The sequence below is a fragment of the Leptonychotes weddellii genome, chromosome 9 (assembly GCF_054177405.1).
Source record: "Leptonychotes weddellii isolate Sample4059 chromosome 9, ASM5417740v2, whole genome shotgun sequence".
Classification (NCBI taxonomy): Eukaryota; Metazoa; Chordata; class Mammalia; order Carnivora; family Phocidae; genus Leptonychotes; species Leptonychotes weddellii.
In genome coordinates, this window is record NC_138377.1 from 119,010,798 (window position 1) to 119,036,852 (window position 26,055).

At 41.9% G+C, this 26,055-nt stretch overlaps 1 protein-coding gene across 1 annotated transcript in view; it reads left to right on the forward strand.

The window, feature by feature from the left end:
• The window catches only part of AGBL1 (AGBL carboxypeptidase 1), a 637,151-nt gene that overhangs the window by 236,588 nt on the left and 374,508 nt on the right, over positions 1 to 26,055 (forward strand). The gene's annotated exons all lie outside the window — the stretch shown is intronic.

Genomic DNA, 26,055 nt, shown 5'->3' on the forward strand with positions numbered 1-26,055 from the left:
ACAGCGCTTACCAGAGCACATACCCTCCCCAGTGTCTATCACCCAGTCACCCCATCCCTCCCACCCCACCCCCCACTCCAGCAACAGCAGGGGGATCTTTATTCTGAGTTGTATTTTACTGGATTCTGGATACAGCCCCAAGAAGGGCGTCACCATATCCGAATGGGCTGGCGGGCAGGATTGAAAGGGGCTGTGGAATGGCCGGAGGGTCATGGTTGGTTGAAGGAGAGACAGAAGGGGCGGTGCTTCTCCTCACTGCGTTCCTGCCACCTTCAGAACACATGGTGGGAAGAAGGAAGTCCAGGGTCTGATGTGGTCTTTTGGAAGAAGTGGGCATTTTTAGACTTTGCCAGCTGAAGTGCAGAAACCAGAGCGGGTCCCCGAGGTGACATGGCTGGTGGATGGGGTGGCAGGATTAACATTCACAAATTCTCAAACCCTGTGGAAACAGACTAAGGCTTCTTCCCATGGTCATCAAGGATTCTTCTCACTATGGGAATGGACACTGGTGTCCTATGGGAAAAACAGAACATAAGATAAGTTAAAAAAAATTGAAAGAAAAATAATTTCAGAGGCTATACATGGAAAAGAATTTAGAGTTTAAAATGTCACTATTAGAGAAGCAAAGCACAAGTTTAGAAAATGGAGAAAATAGGGCAATATCACAAGGTGAAATGAGATAAAATGAGAGTTATTTAAAAAATATAAAAAAGAAAACAAAAATTTCACAGAGATAAAATTTAAAATGGCTTCAACTAAATAAGAGACCATTTTAAGAAAGATAAAATAGTAATTAATTTCCTTAAGGAAAAAAATGAAATACATGTTAAGCAGCTGAGAATAGACTAGCTTCAAAGGATAAGCACAGAAAAGAATACTGATCAGTTAAAAAATCATGATAAAATATAAAAAGAGGATCAGAGTACATTCCAAATGATAAAATATGTTAAACTATGCCAAAATGCAAGCAAGTCAAAGCTATAGACTTTAAAAATAAAATTTCAGTATATACCGAAAAAATAAAAAAGGCAAAGAAGTAAAGGATTCGTGTGTTCCTAACAAGTTTCCTGGTTTTGTAACTCCCAGACTCCCTTGTTTTTGGTGGAGGTTTTTGATGGGCAGAGAGTAGGGTCCTTTGTCTTTGCCTGTGGCGACTGGTTGGTCTTCAAGCGCATGTGAGGAATAAGAGGCCAAGTCCCTCATTTAGGAGCATTAATTAGGCCTCTGGAAGCAATTAGCCTTCTTAGCTCTCAAGCTGGACAAGGCTCTAGAGCAGTGTTCCCTCCTGGTCCAGCAGAACTCAGCGGCCTCCTGCCATGTGTTACACTGGCTCCAGAGAACAGGTCTAGGACATTAATGAGTGACTCCTCCCTGCTTGAGGCACCCAGGATTTCATTAGCAAGCTCTATCAGCCTAAATGGATGGAAAACAGCTATGCAAGCCGTCTTGAGGAACATGATCCCATTTCAGCATGTTCTCGTCCAAGTTGGCTCTTTCCTGAAGTTTCTCTTTCCATTGAATTGTCGGGGGACTGGTAGAGGATGGAAAGCGTACTGGGTTTAGAATCATAATTCTAGTGTGCAATCTGGCTCTTCCCCTGACCTACTCAGTTTCCTCTTCTGTTGGAAGAGTAAGGGAACATGCTCCCTATTGACCTGTCTGGGAAAATGTCTCCTAAGCCCAAGGCAATATTCAAGCTCAGGGATAAGTACTGTAGTTTCTTCCATTACAACTGCTCACACCTCCAAATCAGGGGCTTGGTCCAGGTCTTTGGTTGAAAGGTTAATGTGGTCTCAGTCACGGAGCATCCTCCTGGCCTGGACACAGTCATTTTCAGCTCACAGCTGGTTGTTTTGGACTCCCTAATGGCAGGCCAGCTTCTTCTCAGTGACACTACCATTCATCATCATTACCATTATTTATTATGACTAAAATTACCCTTTTTTTTATATTGCATCTTTCATCATGGAGCTCAAGGCACATCATAGATCACTTGGCTCACTGAAACAATTTTGGCTGAAAGGGACTTGGAAACCATTGTGTTATTGTACTGATAGGAAATCCACAGGCCACAGCACACCATTTTCAAAAGACTTGAGACTACAATGGATGCACAGCATCTCACAGTAAAAGCCCTTAAAAGTCTCAGCTCATGAACCCTTCTTAGAACCCACCAGACATATGGTTCATCTAACTTCTACTTGAACTTTTTCTGTGATTGGCATTCCATTTCAGAGCATGACCATTCTGTTGTGCATAACTAGGTGGATTTGTGTTTTTCTGTGCTTTGATCTTTGCCCTGTGAACTTCAAACATTTTATGCAGTCCTACCTTTGGGTACCCTGTAGATAAAATTGAATACCCCTTTTACATGCCTCAACTTCCCCATGTGAAGTCCTCTCTGAGTTTAATGTAGTTCGCCTAAACGCTGCTCATGTGATATTGTTTCTGATGTTCTGATCTTCATTGATTTTCTTTGGATAAGGTAACTGAACTGCCCTGTGTGTGGTCTGAATAGCAAAGAAGCAATCTTTGCATAAAGATTGGAGAGCCCAAACCTAAGTGTGATACTTAACTTACTAGACTGTATTCTTCTTTCATAAATACTCATGGGCCCCCATGGATTTTGCAAGAATGTGTAAAAGTAGAATAGTTTCCTCTTGTGGTGATGGTAATGGAGCCTCTGAGGATGGCTGAGAGGTTTTGATAACAGTGGTCAGAGAGACAAAGCCAGGATTTTCTAGCAAAAATTTAGTGGGTCTTGCCAAGCCAAAGATCTCTTAGCAACATGTTTCTGTAACAGGAAAGCAAACTGTAAAGATGGTTTCCAAAAGAAACAATCTACCATCTTGCTGGCCTGGTTGTTTATATAGAATTGGGCTGAGTTCTAAAGATTCCAGGAGGATCATTGACTCTTACCATTCTTTGCTACCTGGGATAAAAACCAAGGGGTCAAAAAATTTGGTCAGGGTGGAAGTGACAATGGTGGCTTTTTCAGAGTGTGAAGTGGGAAGAGGGCAGGTGATTGGTGCAAAAGTTTGGCATGACGTGTAAGTGAGGGGGTTGGAGAGATCTAGCATGGTTTCCAATTTTTGGACTTTTGTTGTTGGGTAGAATGTAGTGACAAAATAATTTTTATGAAGCCAACACACAGCCCAGCATTTTATTCACAGGAGAATCAGACTGTATTGATTCTTAGTATATATACAACTCTACAAACTTGATTTTCTTCTTCCAAGGCCATTGTGAAACAGAAACAAGCAACAATAAAGAGCAGAGGGCATACTATGAGTAAACACACCAAGGTATTAAGAAGTAATAGCTGAATGCTCTAGGGGAAACAAATGAAACTATAAAAATCAGATAAAAAATCTTGACAATTTAAACTATCTGGGACCATTAAAAGTTAGTGCCAATATTCCTTTACTCCACTGTGGGTTGTAAAGACTTTATTTTACTACAATAAGAGAACTCACAGACTTTATCCAAAAAAAAAAAAATCATTCAGCACCTTTCATGGGCCAAGAAAGAACCTTTTTTTGTTTGTTTGCTTGTTTGTTCTTTTCTGTTTGTTTTTACATAGATTTTCTTATGTAATTGTAACTATGGCCCCAAAATGCAGGTCTTCTATCTAATATCTAGATATAAAATCTTGAGGACACAAGGGTGAAATCTTGGGTCAGTTTAAGAAGCCGGTGTTACAGAGGCAGGACCAGAACTTCTGTCTATGCTATACCACTTTTCTGTAAGGATTTAAGGGCATTAGGATAAAAAAAAAATGTTCTAGCTAGGAGGGTTCATGTATATTATTTCATCCCGGTCCTTCAAATGTTAAGAAAACTGAAACCAGAGAGGTAAAAATGAGTTATCCCAGATTAGAAAGTTAGTTCGAGGCAGAAATGGCATAAGAAATTGTCTAGATAATTGAAATACACGCACATAAACACACCTGTGCCCAAGGTTATATGGCCGGCTTGTGATAGAGCTGGGTTTTGAACCCACTCTCTAGCTCCAAAGCCCATATGCATTTTGGCCTACTACCAGCCCTTCCCACACCTGGATGGAGATGAAAGTAGAGCCTCAGCCCTGCTCACTGCAACCATCAGGTGGTCTCTGAAATTAGTCTTGTTGGCTTGGACCTTCATATCCAGCATGCCTGGGACAAACCAAGACACAGCCTTGCAGCTTTCTGTAATTTGGGCCCAGGATGAATGAATTGGTTCATCCTCAGTCTTCCTTCATGGGATCTGAATTTGCAGCTGGGCTTTGGCCTCGATACTGCCTTGTCCTGCCAGCCTTCTCCCTTGGAGAATACGTCCTTTCTTCTTGCTGCCTGCTTTTTGCTGTAGGCAACACCCAGCTAATTTTGAATATATATATATTTTTTTGTCATGGAGCTTCCATTCCCCTGCCCAATCCGTAGGATATTTTAATTCAGCTGAACTCTTCAGGGTCCCAAAGGGCTGATGATTATCCCTCTTTGGCTGACTTCAGCTTGGGCAGGGCCATATCCATTCCCTCCTGCTTTGATATGCTTAGGGCTTCCCTCTGATATAACCTCAACTCTAACTTTTTAATATATTTCAAATCTCTTCAATATAATTACATAGAGCAGTGGTTACTTCTCAGACTTTTGGATCTCACAGAGCAGTTACATTTGAAAAAAATGGGCCATAGGAAGTATGTCATTTTTTTTCAATTTGCATAAGTAAGAATGGAAGATACTCTCTGAGGCCCCAGATAACAAATTGGTGAGAAATTCCACATCGGATGTTGCTTGGGTTACCTCCCCACCTGCATGTGATCATACAAGTAACCGGGAGGGTTTGTGCTCTGGGTCTTTAGATCATGGCAGATCAAGGCATCCTTGCTATTTGTACTATGATACATGGTGCTACTGTCCATGAACGTTCCCTGTCAGAGGAAGCAGTATAGTCATTGACTGGATGGGTTATTCCTATTGTCAAGCATCCTGAAAAGAAGCAGGTCCTGGAACAAGAAAAGCTGCCTGACAAATGGTCTTTTAAGGAGAAGAGGTAATTCCCCTGAGCTTGAAATTGGAGAAACTCTGGTCTAACCAGAGGTCATAGAGGAAAGATGGCACGTACCATTTGGAGGAAGCCAGAAGAAGCAATCAATCCCTTAAGTGGCTACTTGAGAATGAGAACAGCTATACCAATAATCAGTTCCAAATTTTCTGTGAGTAGTTACCTTCCGTTACATCATTTATGCTTTAGTAAAGTGTTAATCAGCCTTTCCATCTTGTTTCAGCTGTGCTATTGAGATTTAAAGAAAGTCTCTCTGCCCAAGACTGGGGAAGGGGATAAGTGGCCGTCATACTTAGAGAAGAAATTCCTAAGGGAACAGTGAAGAAGAAATACAATAGATAAGTCTTTAGAGTTATGCTCAGAAAAACTTGCACATCAAAAAAAAATAGCATTATTGTTTTCTAATTATAAAAGTGATCCACAAAACAGCCAAGATGTTAGATGTTTCTAAAGATAAGATTTGGTTCACACAGGTGGCAGACGTCTGGAAGTTCAAAAAGGGATGCCAAAGAAACCAAGAGATTAATAACTGCAGAGGCAGGTCCCACCTACGAGGGTGAGGGAAGGAGGGGGAAGCGGTGGAGGGACTGGAACCCAGGAGCTGGGGCGGGGAGCTTTACGTAGAGATTGGTATTTGGAACGCTGAGAAAGGGGTCTGACCTGGCCCAGGGGACACAGCCGGGAGGGTGGAAGAGTGTGGAGTGACCTATCTCTGAATGCCAAGGGGACATATCTGCTGTCACCTGCGAGGGGGCAGTGACGCTGGTGTCCCGTGGCCTAGGGGGCAGGCCTTGACCCAGTTGCCTACTGCGGCTGTAGTCTCATTAACTGGCACTGGAGAGCAGGGAAGGTGTCCTTTGCTTTTTCCGCCTGCCTTCTTCTCTCCCTCAAGTACCTCCTGTTGGCAGAACCTACCAGGAGGCCGACCGGTAAGGGAGTCTGAGCATTGTAATTTGCAGTTTTAGCTGCAGTGCGACAGAACAGACAGCTCAGAGGTGGCTGGTGAGAAGCAAGCACCAAGCATCCATTAGCTGAGCTCTGGACATGCCCTAGCCTCGGACTGATTACTGTATACATGTGACTTCTTTTCAAAAAATAAAATGGTTTTGTGTATGGTTTCCAATGGCAAAAAAAAAAAAAAAGTGCATCATTACTGTAGAAAATTCCAGTGTAGAGAAGAAGCTGAGGGAAGAAATTAAAAAACACCCAAATTCAGGGCTCCTGCAGTGCATGACTCCAAGGGACATTGTTCACATTATAATCTATGGTAATTACATAGCGCTTCTAGGATTTGGTAACATGGAGGCCCTTCAGGAATTAGGCTGCCCAGACATAAACACCATTGTCAAGTTGGAGAAGATTCATTAGCCATTTGATTGTAAGCTGACAACTCCAGGAATGTCAGCTATTTCTTTAAATATATTTCTATCTGTCTTAAGTAAGATCATATATTTTGTAGTATAGTTCATAAATGGACAACATCTTCCTATGGCAAAGAATACAAATAGTATTATTAGTTTTTCAAATAGCTATGTCATAGTATTGACATAATTAATTTAAACAATTCTCCAGTATAAACAGTAGGTAGGGGAATAGTCTTCTTATTCTCTTGGTGAATTTCTCTGTTTCCTTAAGATAAATTCTCAAAGAAGTCTGTTGAGTTGATGTTATGCATATTTTATATCTGAGACATATTATTGCCAGATTATTTAGAAAATGTGTAGATACAGATTTCTACCACCAATGAGTGAAAGTGCCTGGTCCCCATACCCTTGTAAATACTGCATTGTGTCAATCTTTTTATCTTTTTGGTCAATCTGGTAAGATAAAAATATGATTTTAATTTTAATTTTTAAAGTTTTTTTTTAAGATTTTATTTATTTATTTGACAGAGAGATAGAATAAGTAGGCAGAGAGGCAGGCAGAGGGAGAGGGAGAAGCAGTCTCCCCACTGAGCAAGGAGCCCAATGTGGGGCTCGATCCCAGGACCCTGGGATCACGACCTGAGCTGAAGGCAGCCGCTTAACCAACTGAGCCACCCAGGCGCCCCTTAATTTTAATTTTTAAACTTATGAAAAAATTTACTCCCATTTTGCAGGTGAAAAGAACACTGAGGCAAAAGATTGGATGACATACATAAGGTCAACTACATATCTGATGTTTCAGAGTCAGGGATTAAACTCAGGTTGGCCTGGTTGCAAAGCTCATGTTCTTCCCCCTTGGCTGTGAGCTCCACTCATGTCCAAGCTTCTAGGCAGTCATCTTGGCCACTCGCCTCTTGAATGTTTTTAGCATAGAGTCTGGGAGGTGGTAAGTGCCTCATAGGTGTTTGTTCAATCTAACCTGGGGTGCACCTGACCTTGCTAAAGTGTTTTAAGGTGTGGACCTCTACATAGATCATTCTAGACCAGAGCAAGGGCTCTAAAAAGCTTTGAGCCACTTCTGTGAGAAATGAACCATTGGATATATATTTAGTTAAATATTAGTACTTAAGTATTGGTGCACCACCCATAATGTTTTATTATAGGTTAGATCATGAGGGCAAATTTGTATCCTACCCATTTGAGGGGTGGTTCCTATTGAACTTGTGGGCACCATAATTACTTGGTCTTCTACTTTTCTTCTCTTTGTCTTAGTCATCATTCACTGTCTTGAACAAACAACTGAGGACACATTGGGGAACCTGGTTGATTGTCTAGGCAGTCTCTAAAAGACTAGGGTTTAGTATGGGGCCTCTGGATCCTCCCAAGCTGGGAGGATTTATACCCTTAGGGGGAAGTGATTCATTCCTTTATGGACTCACTGTCCATATTTGGCTTCTAAAGCACTGATTTTCAGTGTGCCTGTGGGTGAGTTCTGTAGTGTTTCATGCAAGGGCAGTAGAGCAAGGATCCTCTGTCCAGGAGAGAAAGAGAGGCAGGGAAAAGCAGGGGGGACCAGTAAAGGACACTAGTTATCACATGGGCACCCTCCCAGTAGGTCTGTCTGTCTCTGTCTTCCTCAGCAAGGCACTGTGTCCCCTTCTCTGAGGGCTTAGATGACCACAAGCTGAAGAGGGTATCAAGTGAAAGTTCTCCATGCTTTGTGGTCTCTTGGAAGCTGAGTGATGGGGTCCATGTGGTCTGTCCAAATGACGCTGATGGTCATGATGACATGCCATGATGGGATATGAGAGTAATACTCTCCTTAAAACTCTCATTCCAGAGTTTTAGCTCCAAATTCTCCCTCCAGTGAGGCCAGGGGAATCTGAAGTTTCTGCTGTGGAATCTCCCTGTGGAATGTTTGCTAGCCAGAGATCGTATTTCTTAGCAAGTAAATCTTAGGCTATACCAGTCATCCACTCTTCTACTGTGGAGCCCAACGGCCCTTCCTGGGAGCTGACAAAGGAACGCCAACTTGCAGTTATGTACTTGTAAAATTTAGACTGTTTTGCCAGTTTGTACTGCTTGGAACAGGGTAGAATTATCAGTGGTTGGCTATTTTGGCTCTATTTGTTTTTAGGAAAATTAAAATGTTCTGGACATGGAGCGAAGGTTGGCTATTTGGATGGACATGTCAGTGTGGGTCTGGTTCTAGCCTGTTTGTATGTCTCTGTGTTAAGGATCTCTGGGGAGAGATGGGCAAAGCGCATTTAATCTTTCTCCTTTTTTTTTTTTTAAAGATTTTATTTATTTTTACTTGAGAGAGAGCGTGAGAGAGGGAGACCACAAGTTGGGCGGGTGAGAGGCAGAGGGAGAAGCAGACTCCCCGCCGAGTGGGGAACCCGATGTGGGGCTCGATCCCAGGACCCTGGAATCATGACCTGATCCGAAGGCAGACGCTTAACTGACTGAGCCACCCAGGCACCCCTAATCTTTCTCTTTGCTTTACTTTCCTTATTATTTGAAAACAGGGGAAAATGTTATTCTGATCCGGAAGGGGTTATTTGGTCTGAGGAACTATAATTTTCTCCATTTACTTCCTGCCTTCACTAGAAACAAGGAGATCTCAGTCCATTTTTGATGCTAAGATATTCTCCTAGATACAGAAAGGGAACATTTATAGGAATATTTTAATCTGACTGATTTTTTTTTTACAAATTGTAAAATGAAAGGCAGTTACACATTTAAAATTTTTTTTAAAGATGCAGAAGTGACTTTTTGCCTTAAATTCTTCCCTTGCAAATATCTCAGTAATTCTGAAATCATGGTCTACAGGGATTTTGTGGGACATCCAGGAGTTTCCTTCTAGGATGTGGAAGGAGGTAGAGGGATCCATGAAGAACATGGCATTTGGCACAGTTGTCCAAACCTCTGGACATACACCATAGAGGAGTGTGGGCTAAGAGAACACTGAGGGTCCTGGTTCTAGAGGGAAATGTGGCACACTCAATATTACAGATGAACTTTTTCATAGAGATCAACAAGAAAATTATTTGCTCTAGGAACTCTTAAAATCCTGCTGCTAAGTCATTTGTATAGTGTTTAGTGATGCATAGTCCTAGGGGCAGGGAGTTGTGGGAGAGCCTTCCCAAGGGCTTCCTTGTCCATACCCATTCCTACATACAGAGAGGGAGTCAGGAGCTTGAGTACTCCGTTTGCCTTCCTCAGACATTGCAGTTCTGAACAAATATTACTATTTATTATTCCTAAATTTAGGGTTATTAATTATATCAGCATAAACCTAATTTATGCCATCATAAACAGCAATAATAAATGCTGCCAAATGCTAATACCCAGCTCTTGCCAACTGTGCCTGTAGCTGATGGGTTTCCACACACCCCCCCAACCACTTCCCAGAAGCATTAAATTAAAAATGATTCAGTGTTGCAGAATCATTGATCAAGTTGGGGCTGAGGCTCTTGGGGAAATGCGCTTGTTTGTTAAATGCTTTGCTCCCTCATTGTCTGGGCAACTTCGGATCTTTGTGCTCTGGTGTTTCTCTATTCCTTCTCCGGAGGAAGAAACAGGGGCAGCGATGCAGGCAGGGAGGGAGGTAGATGAACATCTATTCTTCTGTCTCAGTTTCCCCTTTAGCTTTCTCTCTTCTCAGCATCCCCTGCCTCACACTTTCATTCAACAGAAGTCTTTATAAAGCAAACCCTTGGGTATAATACAGATGTATTATTTCTCAATTCCCATCACATCTACCATGTACTGAATGATGTATGTTCCATAGCTCCCTGAAATACATGAGGGTCTGTATCTGGGAATAGGAGGCACAGCCCTAACCACCCCCACAATACCGAGGGTGCTGTTCCTTTTGCCATTTGCTCTTGGGGTGTTCTGCTTTTGCGAAGGAAGAGGTGATCCAGTCTCCTTGTTATCAGAGTCATAATAAGATCTCACTGCCTGTCTCAAAGGAAATAGGTTGTGCTTTTCCTTGTTTGGCTGACTCTGTCTTTCTTTTTCTTCATCTGGGATGATTGTGATCATGATTCAGTACAAGGAATTCCTACTGGGCAATCAGAAGGCCAAGGCTTTGGTCAGAATTAGCTTCTTTCCAGCCATGGGGCTTTGGACAAATCACTTAACCTCTCCACTCCTATTTCTTCAACTTATTAAGAGGTTAGTAAGCCCTAACCATGGCACCTCACTTGATTAGTATCGTGATCAAATACCGTAGTACTTTGAAACTGTTAAGAAAAAAAAAAAATGAAACTGTTAAGTATTGTCTGAAAGTACAAAAGTAAAAGTTCCTCTGATTGCGTTTGGTTGCCTGAATTTCAATGGTGAGCCATGCAAAGCTCCTCTCAGTAGTCGAGACAAGCAGGCTTAATGATTTCCTACTTCCATCTCTCAGTTTCTCAAAGAGATCCAAGATAAGGTATGGCAATGGGATAGAAATTCTGCAGAGGGAGGGACAAGGTCAAAGATGAAAAAGGTGAAAAAACTCCTTTATTTATACATAATATAATATGTGTAATTTATATGTCATAATATATAGTATATATAGTATTTATCTTATCATATATAATATATACAGATATTTTAAATGCATAATATTTTACTAAAGCTTTGCTTGTCTTTGTGATTTTAAAATTATGGAGAAGGTGTAGGACTGAATAAATTTTATAAAATATATAGCAGTAGAGAAAGCTTGGAATTGGAGGAATTCAGCCAATGCCTTTTTCCCTCCTCATGCTTACTCTTTTTTTTTTTTTTTTAAGATTTATTTATTTATTCCAGAAAGAGAGAAAGAAAGGGCATGAGTCAGGGGAGGGGCAGAGGGAGTGAATCCTCAAACAGACTCCCCAACTGATCTGAGTCCTGTGTGGCTGGATTGGGAGCTGAATAGGGGGGCTGGGTGGGGAGCTGGATGGGGGGCTGGATGGGGGGCTCAAACTCACGACCCATGAGATCATGACCTTAGCCGAAACCAAGAGTCAGCTGCCTAACCAACTGAGCCACCCAGGTGCCCCTCCTCATGCTTGCTCTTAAAATAGATTTAGTTGTTTCATTGGACAAAAGTCTGGCTTCTTTCCTTTTAGAAACCAGCCTACAATCAGCTTCAGGCCATCTCACATAGCGTTTCAGGGTGTCTGTCAGGAGCAGTGTCTGTGATTGGTAGAACCTGTCTTCTTTGCCTGGGGACAGCCTCTCGAGTGTACCCAGCCTGAGAATCACAGCCTTACGGCAACCCCCCCCCCCCCCACCGCCCAATCCATCCCTGGGAGCCCTGGTTCCAAGGAAAGTGAGCCCCATCAGGAACCAGAAGGAATTGCGCCTGTCAGGCTGCACTGGAGAATTGCCAGGGGCTTCATGCTCTCCAGTTTTGGGTCCTTCTGCCAGCCTGCCAGCGTTTATAAACGGGAAAGTCAAAGGCAGCACATCAGCCTTGGTAATGTGGAGCCACCCTCCCTGGCCTGACTTCTATGGTGTCTTTTCCTCGGTTATTTATCTCTCTGAGCCACCTAGCCCTTTTGAATTATTAGCCTGATTCCTTCATTGCCCTGCTTCCTTCTTGCAAATATGCTCCTATACATCTTCACTCCATAGGAAACACTTTCTTTTCTATTTACAGCTTCTCCCTGCTCCCCACCCCTCCCCCTGGCCCAATAATGGCCAAGGAGATAAATAAGAAACATAACTCTTTTTGGCTATTATTTTTTTTTCTTACTCTGCACAGTAATATATTTAATAACAAGAAAACAAATCTTATTACTAAAGTAATTACAATAAATAAAAAATAACTGAGAGTGGAGCCTAAGGAAGGGGCATGTCAGGGGAGTGATTGCGACAGGATTTTAAAAATTTAATTTACTAGTGCCAGTCTCACCGCTCTGTTGATGCCTCCCTTAGGAGATTGTGTCTAATTAGAGAGGGTTGTTATTGCTTTTTGAATACATACCCACCCCTAGTTAACTTATACTTGGGCCTTTAAAGGCGAATTCTGGCCCGAGAATCCCTTGAGAAATTTCCTTGTCAGCAGCCCCATGCTGGGAACAGCACCATTTAGCATGTTACGTTGTATCATCAAAGCATGGGAATTGCAAAGAATTACTTGGCATGCTTCCCTGTGACTGTAGATAATCTTCCCCTTAACCATGCAAACAGATGGGTATTCCCCCTGACATTTGTGAATCTGAGTAGAGTTCACAGAGCATCCCTCCATCAAACAGGCTGGAGCTGACCAATTCTTAGAATTAAAATGTTTCTCCTTGTAGCCAATCTAATTTTATTTGCAAGCAATTTCTGTCCCTTTGTTCTTGCATGGTCCCCAGTAGAAATGGGAACGGTTATTTTTCTTCATTAAGTGTGACTATCATCCTATTTATGAGAGCCATCTTTCCAAGTCCTTTTGAGAAGCTCCTTATTTGAGTTCACTTCTCCTCTTTAACCTAAATCATGTATGGTTTGCAGTTAGTCTCAACACGTGGTATTTTTTAACGATAATATAATTGTCACTGTTTGGTTTCCAAGTCAGGCTTGAGTGTGGAAGGCAGAACGGGCATGGGTATGACAGCTTAGCCATGCTTCTTGGCATCACGTCAGCATCATCTCAACCCCAGACACACTTATTAATTCATTATGTGGGCATGTGCTCTACTAGCTTATTCTGGCTGATTGGTCTTAGTCATCCACACATTTGAAATCTGGGACTAATGCACAGTTTATTTATTTACTTTTTTTTGATGTCACACCACCTCCTCTCCCGACCATCACCATCACCATCACCACCGTGTCCATGATCACAACCAATATCAATGACAAGAAAATGGCCAATATTGCTGAGCGCTTAACATGTGCTTGAAAAGTCTGAACATTTTACACACATCACCTCTTTTAGTCCTCACGACAACTCTCTGTGGTACATACTAATATGACTTTACTCAGGAGGAAACTCATATTTTCAGGGCAAAATAAATGTCTAAGTGATGTAGGAAAGACGTTAGGGTTCGAAGTTGACAACCAAGAAAGAATTCTTGAGACGTCTTTGGTGCAAAAAGGTGATTTTATTAAAGTACGGGGACAGGACCTGTGGGCAGAAAGAGCTACACTGGAGTCATGAGGAGTGGCCCGTTATATACTTTTAAGTTGGGAGGGGGTTAGGGATAGCACAAGTCTCTAAGGAATTTTGGAAGAAAGGGACCTTGAGGGGGCTGGCTATTGTTGGGAAAAGGTCATTTATTACCGTCTAATAAAACCTTAGTCATGAGACTCTTCAGATGTATATCGGTGGGCTATTTGCTTGAGGGATGATTGCCAACACTTATTTTGGGGGGGTTTAGAGATAAAGGAAATTTCTAAAGGAAGTTTTATGTTAAGAGAGGCTTACAGGATCCTGAGCGGGTGGGGTGGGTCAGGCTAGGATTGCCTTTGGCCTTAGCAAAGTATTAACATCGAGGCAGTTGAGTCCCTAGAGGAATGTCACTCTGCCCATTTCAAGGACTTGTCAATGGGCTGTAGGTAGTAAGAAAATTTAATAAATTCTCTTCCGCCTTTGTTTCCACATCACAAGGACATACAGAACACAGGCAGTAACTGGGTAAAGAGGGTATTGAATCACAGTGTGTGTGTGTGTGTGTGATTTTAGAACCCGCCAACTCAACCACTACATTATATAGGAAATCAGAAGTTAGTAGAATCCTATAAATTAACACTGAAAGGCTCTTGCATTTCAAAAATCCAGACCCGTCCCCTCTCTATAGAAGAGAAGAAAAGATGCCCAGTAAGCTTCAGTTAGGTTTTTAAAATATTTTTTTAAAAAGATTTTATTTATTTGATAGAGACACAGCGAGAGAGGGAACACAAGCAGGGGGAGTGGGAGAGGGAGAAGCAGGCTTCCCGCCAAGCTGGGAGCCCGATGCAGGGCTCAATCCCAGAACCCTGGGACCATGACCTGAGCTGAAGGCAGACGCTTAATGACTGAGCCACCCAGGCGCCCCAGGGTTTTAAATTCTCACAATGTTAGAGCTGAATTGAGAAGCCAGCCCTCCCCCACTGAATGGCCATTGAGTAGAAGGATAACATATTGGCAAACTATGCAGATGTTACACGTAATCTTATGCATGTAAAGTGCTTTCTTAAGACAGAGAATGGGAAGTTCTGCACAGAAAAGGATAAAGTGTTAGAAGCACTTCAGTTCAGTCTGTCTAAGATGGCTTCGCAGAAGCGGTCAGACATCAAAGAGTTTAAAAAGGGGAGGCAGAAGGCCTTGGAAGGACAGTGAAGATTTCTCCAGGCTAACATTTCCCAAACTGGTTCTGAGGGACACTATTGGTATTAAGAGATGTTTCATAAAAAAAAGAGTGCTCGGGTTGGAAACCACATTTCAGATTTCGTATAAATAGATTTCTTTATTGCCTAACTTAACCAGTTGTGTTGAAATACTAACATGCCTAGAAATTGTCTCATAGGGGATGGAATTTGTGACATTTACTGAATTTACGTGAACAGGGTCACATTTGTTGATGCATATCTAGGATATCTAGAGGATTATTAGTGATCCTTCAACTTGGGAAATAAATTGCTCCCAGCTATTAACTGAGATGCAGACATAAAATGAAGCCTACTTATAAAGAAGCGCATTAGCCTTGTGGCTAAGGACATGAATTCTGAAGCCGGATTGCCTGGCTTTACCACTGATTAGTTGTGTGACCTTGGAAAAGCACCTGGCATGGGTTGGGTTATCTGGGAGACTGACTCTGAAATGGAGATTTGCTGTAGGAGGTTTATTGTACTGTGTCCTTGGGAATGGGGGAAGCTGGATCAGGCATAGGGTAGAGTTGAATTGTGACACGGTTATTACAGAGGTCTCAGATGACCAGTGAGGAACTCTGTAGCTGGGATGGCCTTTCAGTGTCCTGGATTAAGGCAAGTAGATTGAGCCTGTCCTTTGTACATCCCACCACTGAGTGATCACTGAATGTGCACCGCCTGCAGAGAGGGGTGCAAACTTGCACAAGAAAGTACTTTTGTCTGAGGACAATTCTTGTTTTTTTTTTTTTTAATTTTATGTATTTATTTGAGAGAGAGAGAGAGAGAGAATGAGCACAAGCAGGGGGAGGGAGGAGCAGAGGGAGAGGGAGAAACAGACTCCCCGTTGAGCAGGGAGCCCCATGCGGGACTGGGATCATGACCTGAGTCGAAGGCAGACGCTTAACCGACTGAGCCACCCAGGTGCCCCTGAGGACAGTTCTTAAGGGAGGTACTCGGCTGTGAGCCCTAGCAGTCAGCAGCAGCTGAAGAATGAGTTATTTGGTCCTAAAGGGGTACTCTCAGGGACACAGCACAGCATCCACTGTGCTTTAATTTCCTCGTCTGTAAAATGGGAATAACAGTAGTATCTCAATAAGGTCATTGTGAATGAAATGAGTTATTATACAATGTGCCTGATAATTACTAATGCCATATACGTGTTCCAAAAAGATAAAAAATCAGGTAAATACTTAAGATAAATACTAGTTGTTTATCTTGGAATTCACAATTATAGATAAGCCAGTGAAAACTGAAAGAACAAAGAGAATATATTTTTTACTTCTAGTGAATTAAGAACTCTTTTAGAGCCTGTATGCAACCATAGACTCACACCAGTCGGCCCTTTTATCGCTTCCTTAGGCTGGGACGAAGAGGCCTCTGCTGCATCTTCTGGTGTGTTCTCTCCCTAATAATGTAATTATCTGATGAGAGCAGACCACTCCTTCAGAAGGCACTCCCTTAGACAGCCCATGTATTTGGTTAAAAAAAAAATTCAATCCAGGCCAAGATGTGAATTGAATAGAGATTGCTAAATATTGAGCAGTGCCTACAAAGTTGATTGTGATGTTGCCCTGATCTAAAAGGAACTAAAAGGAAGAGATGGCCCCTCCTAAAATGATGTCAGGAGATTTGATGCTAGAGATGAGCTGAGATCTTTTTCTAAGTGTAGTGTTAAGTGAAAATGTCCAAAGCCTGGGCTGTACGTTCCAATGTCAGGGCAAAGAATTCCGGTGTTTGTGAGTCCTGATTGGGCTGGGCCTCTCTCCAGAAGGAGACTGCAGCACATTAATGCCCATCATTTGTAGTAGTAATTCTGGAAATTCAGACAGCAAGACTCCCTTCAACAGTAATCAAGGCCATAGAAGTCCATCTGATCTAATGTGGGGAAGAATTTTTTTTTAAAATCTAATTCAACATCTAGCTATTAATCTAGTCATCTTGACACTGAATTACTGGATGTTCTAACTCAGTGGATTTGGCCACTGAGAGATTTAGTTTATAATGCATGTAATGCAATGACGCCTTCTGAAAAATCACTTCTTCTCCTAGGGTAGGTCATTAAAGGTATTGCATGGGATAAAATAGATTATATATCTAAAAGAGTATTCAGAATTATTTGATTCAGCCCAATATCTCATTGCACAGAGAAAGAAATAGGCTTGGAATTTCAATGCTTCTTATAAAAATTCACCCAGTTTCCTAGCATAGATGACATCAAGGCAAAAGACAATTGAGTTTCCAATCTACTGATATTTCTATGAATGTGATTTCTTTTGGAGGGACTTTTTACCCCCGATGGATGATTCCACAGAGGAAGGTAGTGTGAGTTATTGATGAATGTATTTCTGTGGCTTGATCATAGGACCTTAGGGAATCTTAGCATTTAGCTCAACTTCCCGTCCTGTGCTTGAATCCCTATATGGCATTTCTGCCATGTATCCAGACAGTCTGTGTCGATAGTATGTGAACTTGTTTTCTCTCTTGAGAACTTATGCCATTGTCGATAGTCCTGTTGGGAAGTCATTTCTTGAACTATGCTAAAATAACTCTCCTTGGAACTTACACCCTTGATGCCATATAGAATAAGTTGAGTCACTCCTCTTTGGAGTGATAATTGAAGACTGTCTTCACATTACTCCCATGAGTCTTCCTTTCTCCCAGGTAAGCATCAGTTTCTTCCACTTCTTTTGTGATGTGTTTTGGATTCTGCCACTGCCCTGATTACTCTCTGAACTGTCTTGCTCATTAATTCAATAAAAGTTTATGGAACATCTGGTAAGAGATGTTTGTAAACCTGTGAATGTAATGATGAACACAGCAAGCTGTTCACAGTATAGAGGTGGAAATAGACAGTTTAAAAACAGTACAAGATAGCATTAGAAGTGATCTGATGCCCAGAGGAAGGGTGCCTCACTTAACCCCGGGGTCAGGGACAACTTCCTGTGCCATCTGCATTGGGAGCTGAAGGAAGAGTTAGCCAGGAGCAAAACGTGTGAGACAGTAGAGGTAGGGTGGTACGAGAGCTTTCTACAGAAGAAACTAGCATGCAGGTCCCTGTGAAGATGGGATTCCCAGATGACTGCCATTATCATTCTGAAAACCCAACTGCTATTCATGAAGCCTATAGCATGCAGCATGAAGCTCTTTTGATGGCCTAATCATATTGCTAATTCATTTTCCATTTGGTGTCCAGTAAAGTCCCCAAGTCCCTTTTCATACTCATTGCCATCAGAATGAATGTTTCTTGCTGCTTGGCTGTATGGTTGATCCGGTAGAACCAAGTGCTTGAACTACACTTACCCAATTTCATCCAATTGGATTCCATTCTTATGAGACCACTTTGGATCTTGACTCTGCCATCCATTTCATTTGGCTACCTCCTCATGTAATGCAGCCTTCACTGCTGAAAAGAATTTCTACAGTCTTTTTACCATGTCATTGATACATTTGTTGAACTTGAGTGAACAAGAACAATGTATTAGAACACATATCACCAAAGACATGGATGCATTTAGTTATGAACATTCAGCCACTTTCTAATCTATTTTAGTGCTGCCATTGAACCTATATTTCTTTATATAACATGCAAGGATATCTTGGGAAATTCTTGCAAATTCCTCACTGAAGGCCTGTTCAACTCTGTCTCCTTATCTAATAACCTGTCAAAGTGTGAAATGAAGTTGGGGTGGCACAGCTGGAAGGATTCATGAAATTCTTCTTGGTGATCAGTGCTGGTTTCTATGATCTCCGCTTCCTTTTCCAGGGGGCCCCAAGCCCCGCCCCCCAGTATGTTCCAGAATTTTGTTAAAGATCAGTGTCAAGCTCACGATTTTATTGCCTTTTCTCGTTTTAAAAAATGGAAGGGTATTTTCCCATCGCTAGTACGGTTATTCAGAGTTCTCTGTAGATCACTGACCTTGCCTCAGGCTAAAGGTGGGCTCAGCCAGAGTCTTTGAAAAGTGAGGAGGAGACCTGTGCTCCTGATTTTGGGTGATTCAGACTTCCTGGGGGCACCTCTCATACTTGTTAGCTTACAGTTCTTCGTCTTCCCGGTCCCCAGAACAGACCGTTCGCCATGCTTGTTAGGATGATTTAGTCTGGAGGCATGAGAACTGCAATGCTCTTGACCTTGGCTCACTGAACTGATGTGATACACATGGGTCAAAATCATTGTGGCTTCAGGTATTTTAATCTAGAAAATTCTTGATTTTATTTCTATTGACTTCATGCTCTTTTGTACCAACAGAGTTCCCTCCTGGATATGATTAGATCATAGATTATAAAGATTGTCTGAGTCTTTTTTGATAGTATGACACATTACGAAAAATATGTCCTGTGTATTTTAGGCACTTTTTAATGTGAAAATGTTTTCCACATGTGGTAAGCTTGAAGGAGTAAATAGCAAAATTCCTATTAATATAACTTGGGAAGCGACTTTGAGTCAGTGATTCCTGAATAGCGTGAGAGACATTTTCTACAAAAGTGTTTCCTTCTTCAACTAAAATTTTATTTTATATCTGATTTTCAAATACAGTTGATCATCAGAATGCCCCGAGGAACTTTCTAAAAGCATAGAATCCAGGGTAACCTCCGTAGAGTTTCTGATTCAGGAGGGAGAGATGGGGCCCACAAGTTTGTATTTTTAATACACTAGATAATTTTGAAAATAGGCCAATTGTATGCTATTTGTCTATGGAATATTTCTGACTGTCATGCTGTCAGAGGACTATGGAGAAAGACTGTAAACATGGGCATGCGTGTGCGCACGCATGTGAGGGGGAGAGAGAGAACAAAAAATAATACACAGGAAGAAAACTCACCAAGAGAAACCGGAAGGAGACTCCTCCAGAGGAGGAGAGGCAGTAAACGCTTTTTTCAAGCATCCCCTAGAGATGAGTTTTGCCACATCTCTGTCCTGCGGTAGAACATTGTAGCTGAACACATGTAGTAGAAAATAGGAACCAATATAGAAATAAAACTAGCTGGGCGCCTGGGTGGCTCAGTTGGTTAAGCGACTGCCTTTGGCTCAGGTCATGATCCTGGAGTCCCAGGATCAAGTCCCACATCGGGCTCCCTGCTCAGCAGGGAGTCTGCTTTTCCCTCTGACCCTCTTCCCTCTCATGCTCTCTCTCATTCTCTTTCAAATAAATAAATAAAATCTTAAAAAAAAAAAAGAAATAAAACTAGCTAAGACTCTGTACTCAGAGCTTGAACATTGAAGTTTTGTAAACAGAAGGACCAAGAATTCTCTGAGATTGATGTCAGAGCCCTTATATCAGGGGATATCCGTTTTGCCCCAGGCAGGGGCAAGGCAAATCAGTATCAGGTACAAAAAGGGTTAGTGGACAGCCTAGAACCAATTTCAGCTTCACTAAAGAAGGGCATTCTAACAGATCCAGGACAAAGAAAGTCTCCTCGGCCAGATTTCACCTGTTCCTTTGTAAAGCAGTATGGAAGGTCATCCAAACTGGAGAATTATATCATTGTTTATAGTGTCTACTTAAGCAAATGGTGGGTATGTAAAATATTTCATATATATCAGCCATTTGCTGAAGTGAACCCCAAAGAAAATTGCACATGGTCCCATAGTGTGGATTCATTCACATATGCACAATATTGCCTACATTCCTTTGGTTCTAATTGAAAGGGTTCCTTCAGGTACTATCTACTTTAGCCAGCTAGAAGCAGTTGACAGCTGAAGCCTCCAATGTGGTGGGCAGAGTGAACAGTGGAAAGGAGCTATGCCTCCACTCAATGCAGCCAAAGGGGGGGGGGGTCTGCTCTTGAGAACACAATGCAATATAAAAGCACACATCAGTTGAAATCCTCTCTGGAACCTAAACTAAAGCTGCCCAAGTGGGGCTTCTCAGTTACTTATTTTATCTGTTTTGCTGTATACTTTGTCTTCATTTAGTTTGGGTCAAATGGTGATCATTTAAAGAAAGAAATTACTTCATGTTTTCTTTGCCACCAAACTGTTTTTGACTGAGTGGGCAAGTCATTACGGAGATAGACATTGCATAGAAATATTTTTCATGGGAAGAAGGAAGAAGAGGAACATTTCATGGAACAAAATTATAAAAGCTTCATTTTGTAAGGGAGATGACAAATGTGCTAGACCTTTTTGTAACATCCATAACCAAGAAACAGAAATTGCATAGGGATGAATATTAGTGTCTTTCATAAGATATTTTAGTACATACTGGATGCCATTAATTAGGCAATATTTCTATGAGTTTGAAACTAGGACATCTCCAGAGTCCTAAATGACATTTCCAACTTTATGCTGCCATTCAGTGTCTTTTATGTTGTTCTATTTTTTTCAGTCTATTGTAAGCATTTAGACCTATAAGTTATCATAAAGCAGTGCAATTTGATACACGGTTTAAGGAAAACATCCACTGGCATTTAGCAAGAGTGACAATTCCTATGGTTTTGATAATTTATACCAGTTTTCACAGGGCATTTTATATCTGGTTTCCCAGTGTAATTATTCAGTATATATCCTTTTATTCTCAAAAGTGTGGATGATAGGTTATGTGACCATATTAAAAGGAGTTAACAGAGACACAGCTTATTTGAATTTAACTGTGGCATTCGCAGTTTCTTTGCTAGGTCGGACTTACTCTTCGAGAAGCTGTGTCTCCTCCAAGAATTGAAACTCCTGCTCCAGAACTTTTCTTGGGACCCAAACATGGTGAACGTAATAACAGCAATAGTTGGCAAAGCATAAAGACAAAGACCTTCTCTGTTTTCCTTTCTTATTCTTGACCTTATAGACAGAAGTAACACAAAATAGAGGCAGGGGGCTACCTGAAACCCCTTTCTTGCCTCATGATTAACTTTGAAAACAAGGGCACCTGGGTGGCTCAGTTGGTTAAGCATCTTTCTTCGGCTCAGGTCATGATCCCAGATCCTGGGATCAAGCCCCATGTGGGGCTCCCTGCTCAGTGGGGAGCCTACTTCTCCCTCTCCCTCTGCCTGTCACTGCCCCTGCTTGTGCTCTCTCCTGGTCAAATCAATAAAAATCTTTATTAAAAAAAAAGAAAGGCTCATCTTCCAGGAGTTCCTGATTGTTCTGTGTGTTCCAGAGGAGGTAGTCTCTTTGAGAACAATGTGGTGGACTGGGAAACAGAGCAGACATAGGAGGGCAAGTATAGCTGCTGACTTCAGAGAGAAGGTTCTAGAAACAAGCAGTGTTCTTCTGCTTCACGAAGGCATTGCAAAGGGTACCCATTTCCTGGGTGACTAGGTCATGAGAGCCTTAGGTCTGGAATAGAAAGCAGGGTGGTTTCTCTGTTGGGAGATTTCTGTCTTACTTTGGGACCCTGGGAAAACAGATAGGCAGGTGCATCTCCAAAGAGCGGCTTAAAACAGGTCAAATGTAGGAGCTTCACCTGTGCCTTCCTCCAGGGCCAGCCTTGTGGCCAAGATATATGGGGTGGGTCTGTTCTACCCCATTGAAATTGGAAAAAAAACCCAACAACTCTAAAACTCCACCTTTGCAACATATGTATGTTGAATAGAAAAGAATAGGAAAGCTTTTTCTTTGAAAGTTAAAGTTAAAAAAAAAATGCACTGAGCATAATAGACTGTCAACCACACCATCAAACTTAAAATTATAGTGGGTACGGCAGACTCACGATGTAAATTTGACAGATAGGGCAACAGCCAAGTGTTGCACGAATGCTGCCTGGGATCATAACTTCAATTCATCTGCCAGGAATCAACATGAAAGGTCTACTCTCCGGGATACTCATGACCCTATAATTTCAGGCTCTGTTTTCACCATGTGGGTGACTACAACCTTGAACCATGTCAACATTTTTCATTTTATTTCGGGCAAATGAATTCCTCACAGGACATGTTGTTTGTGCATCCTTCTTATCCTGGCCGTTGAGCTCTGCTGCTTATAATGCCAAGATAGCCAGAGACATAAATAAAAAGGAACGAAAGAAAAACCCATGTTGCAACAAACAGAAATAATATATTGACTTTGATGAATATTCTTTGCTCTTGTCCACATACGGGCCTGGGGTTTGGTTAGCACTTTAGTTTTCAATAGTCACAGTTGGGGCTGCTCCTCTGGGAGATCCGTACAACTAAATCTAGCTTATTTCAATTCCAGCATTTTGTACTTGGAAATAGAGTGTCGGCTTTGACTTATCCAGTCTTTGAGTTTCCAAGACACTGCAAACTAAAGCGTAGTATTAATGTTACTGTATATTGGGAGAGTACTTACAAAATGCAAGTCATTATTTCAGTGCATAGGTTTTAGCTGTGATATGTAGGATTTTCTTGACACAGGATTTGCTCAGCACCCCAAGGCAGAATTCAGTGATTTGAAGATGTGTGTGTGTGTGTATTTTTTTTTTTTTTTTTTTTGTCAAGTGCTAGACACCGTTCTAGGTCTCAGGGAAGCAGAGACATAATCTTGTCCTAAAAAGCACACGATCAAGCTGGAGAGCCAGACCCAGAAGAACTAATCACCACATGTCGTAATGTGGGTTTTAATGGATGCATCAATTAAGTTGTGGAAGCAAAGAAGAGGCGCACAGAGAATTAATTTTGCTTCAGAGGAACACCAGAAGTGTCCCTGTTTACAGGCGGTAATTAGGGTTTTAATCTGGACTTTCAACAAAGAAGGACTTTATAGGATTTGTGAGGAAGTAAGATTGGATTATAGTTTAACTGTGTTATATATTTTTTTAAAAAGGATTCTTGGGACGCCTGGGTGGCTCAGTCGTTAAGCATCTGCCTTCGGCTCAGGTCATAATCCCAGGGTCCTGGGATCGAGCCCCGCATCAGTCTCCCTGCTCGGCGGGAAGCCTGCTTCTCCCACTCCCACTCCCCCTGCTTGTGTTCCTGCTCTCGCTGTCTCTCTGTCAAATAAATAAAATCTTTAAAAAAAAATTAAAAAAAAAAAAGGATTCTTAGTATGGGTGTTTAATATGTGACAGAAACAGTGTCAGGCACTTAATATTACAAAAGCCTATTTAATTCTCATGACCATTCAGTGGGAGAGGTAATATTGAAATGCTTTGTGCAGGTGAGGAAAGTGACTCGGAGGAGTTAAGTAACTTACTCAAGGTCACACAGCTCTCAAGTGGTGGAGCTGGGAATTGAACCCTGTCTGACTGCAGAGGCTAGTGCAAAATGACAGCTCTGCTCTGATGAGATATTTCACTCAATACGCTTATATGATCAGTATTTTAACAGCATTTTTTTGCTTATAAACAGTGGTCTTATTAATTAGTGAACCATATTTGAAACCCCACTAGGAACCCGCTTTCCAGAACTGGGGCTGACACGATGTCAGGGGAGCATGGTGCCTGACTTGGAATGTGAACTCTCCATTTCTGTGTCCGTTTCACTACTAGAGGGACCTTGGAAAAGTTGCATATGGTCAGATGGCCCTATCTCCTCATCTGTAAAATGAATGTAAGGATGACGTATTTAGGGAGGTTAAAGGAAAGGACGTTCACGGATGGCTTAGTATGGTGCCTGGCACGTAATGAGGGATTCATGAAGGTATTGGTTACTATATAAATTTCTAAGTAATTTGCAGTCTACCAGTTCAGAAGATCCCAACCTCTGCATTTAAGCCATCCTCAAAGTTTGCTTTGGTTTCACTCAGGACTAGAAAGTGAAAGAACTACTTCTGAGACCCCTCTGTAACTCAGGCTGACCTTCATCCTAATTAGTCTTAGTTAATGCGATTCTCTTTCAGCTGATTACTAATTCTGGGTGTTTATGCAGTGTCTGACAAGCCATAGGATTCCACATGCATTTTAAAATGTTAATGCTTACCTAATAGACTGTATCAGCTTGGGGGCTGAATTGTGGTAATTATATTAGAGCCCTGCTATGGGGCTGGCAAGTGTGACCTCCCTCTTTGTCTTCCTGGGACCTACCTTCCATGACACCCTCAGCTGAGACTCGTGGTTGCCCTTTCTTGGAGCAGGAAGTTTTATTTTTGTTGTTGTTTTTTAGATTTATTTATTTTAGAGAGAGAGTGAGCAAGTGGGGGGAGGGGCAGAGGGAAAGAATCTCAAGCAGATCCCTGCTGAGTGCGGAGCCCTTTGCCAGCTTGATCTTATAACCCTGAGATCATGACCTGAGCCTAAATCAAGAGCCAGATGCTGAACTGACTGAGTCACCCAGGCGCCCCCAGGTAGTTTTAAATAATCTCAAATGTTTCCCATCCCTCCAGCAGATCTGAACATGCCAGGGCTTCAGGGCTGGTCCAGGAGAGTTCTGAATCTCCTTTCCCACCAGCCAATGTGGAACTTAGGAACTCACCTCTTATCCTCCCCTCCTTCCCCTAAGCTGGGGTCCTCCGTGCTTTTTTTTTTTTTTTAACATGATGTATTATTTGTTTCAGGGGTACAGGTCTGTGATTCACCAGTCTTACACAATTCACAGCACTCACCATAGCACATACCCTCCCCAGTGTTCATCACCCAGCCACCCCATCCCTCCCACCCCCCACCACTCTAGCAACCCTCAGTTTGTTTCCTGAGATTGAGTCTCTTATGGTTTGTCTCCCCTCCGGTTTCATCTTGTTTCATTTTCCCCTCCCTTCCCCTTTTGATCCTCTGTCTTGTTTCTCAAATTCCTCGTATCAGTGAGATCATATGATACTTGTCTTTCTCTGATTGATTTATTTCACTTAGCATAATACCCTCTGGTTCAATCCACGTCATTGCAAATGGCAAGATTTCATTTATTTTGATGGCTACATAATATTCTATTGTATATATATACCACATCTTCTTTATCCATTCATCTGTTGATAGACATCTAGGTTCTTTCTATAGTTTGTCTATTGTGGACATTGGTGCTATAAACATTGGGGTGCACGTGCCCCTTTGGGTCACTACATTCGTATCTTTGGGGTAAATACCCAGTAGTGCAATTGTTGGATCATAGGGTAGATCTATTTTCAACTTTTTGAGGAACCTCTGTACTATTTTCCAGAGTAGCTGCACCAGCTTGCATTCCCACCAACAGTGTAGGAGGGTTCCCCTTTCTCCGCATCCCCGCCAACATCTGTCGTTTTCTGACTTGTTAATTTTAGCCATTCTGACTGGTGTGAGGTGGTATCTCATTGAGGTTTTGATTTGGATTTCCCTGATGCCGAGCGATACTGAGCACTTTTTCATGTGTCTGTTGGCCATTTGGATGTCTTCTTTGGAAAAATGTCTGTTCATGTCTTCTGCCCATTTCTTGATTGGATCATTTTTTCTTTGGGTGTTGAGTTTGGTAAGTTCTTTATAGATTTTGGATACTAGCCCTTTATCTGATATGTCATTTGCAAATATCTT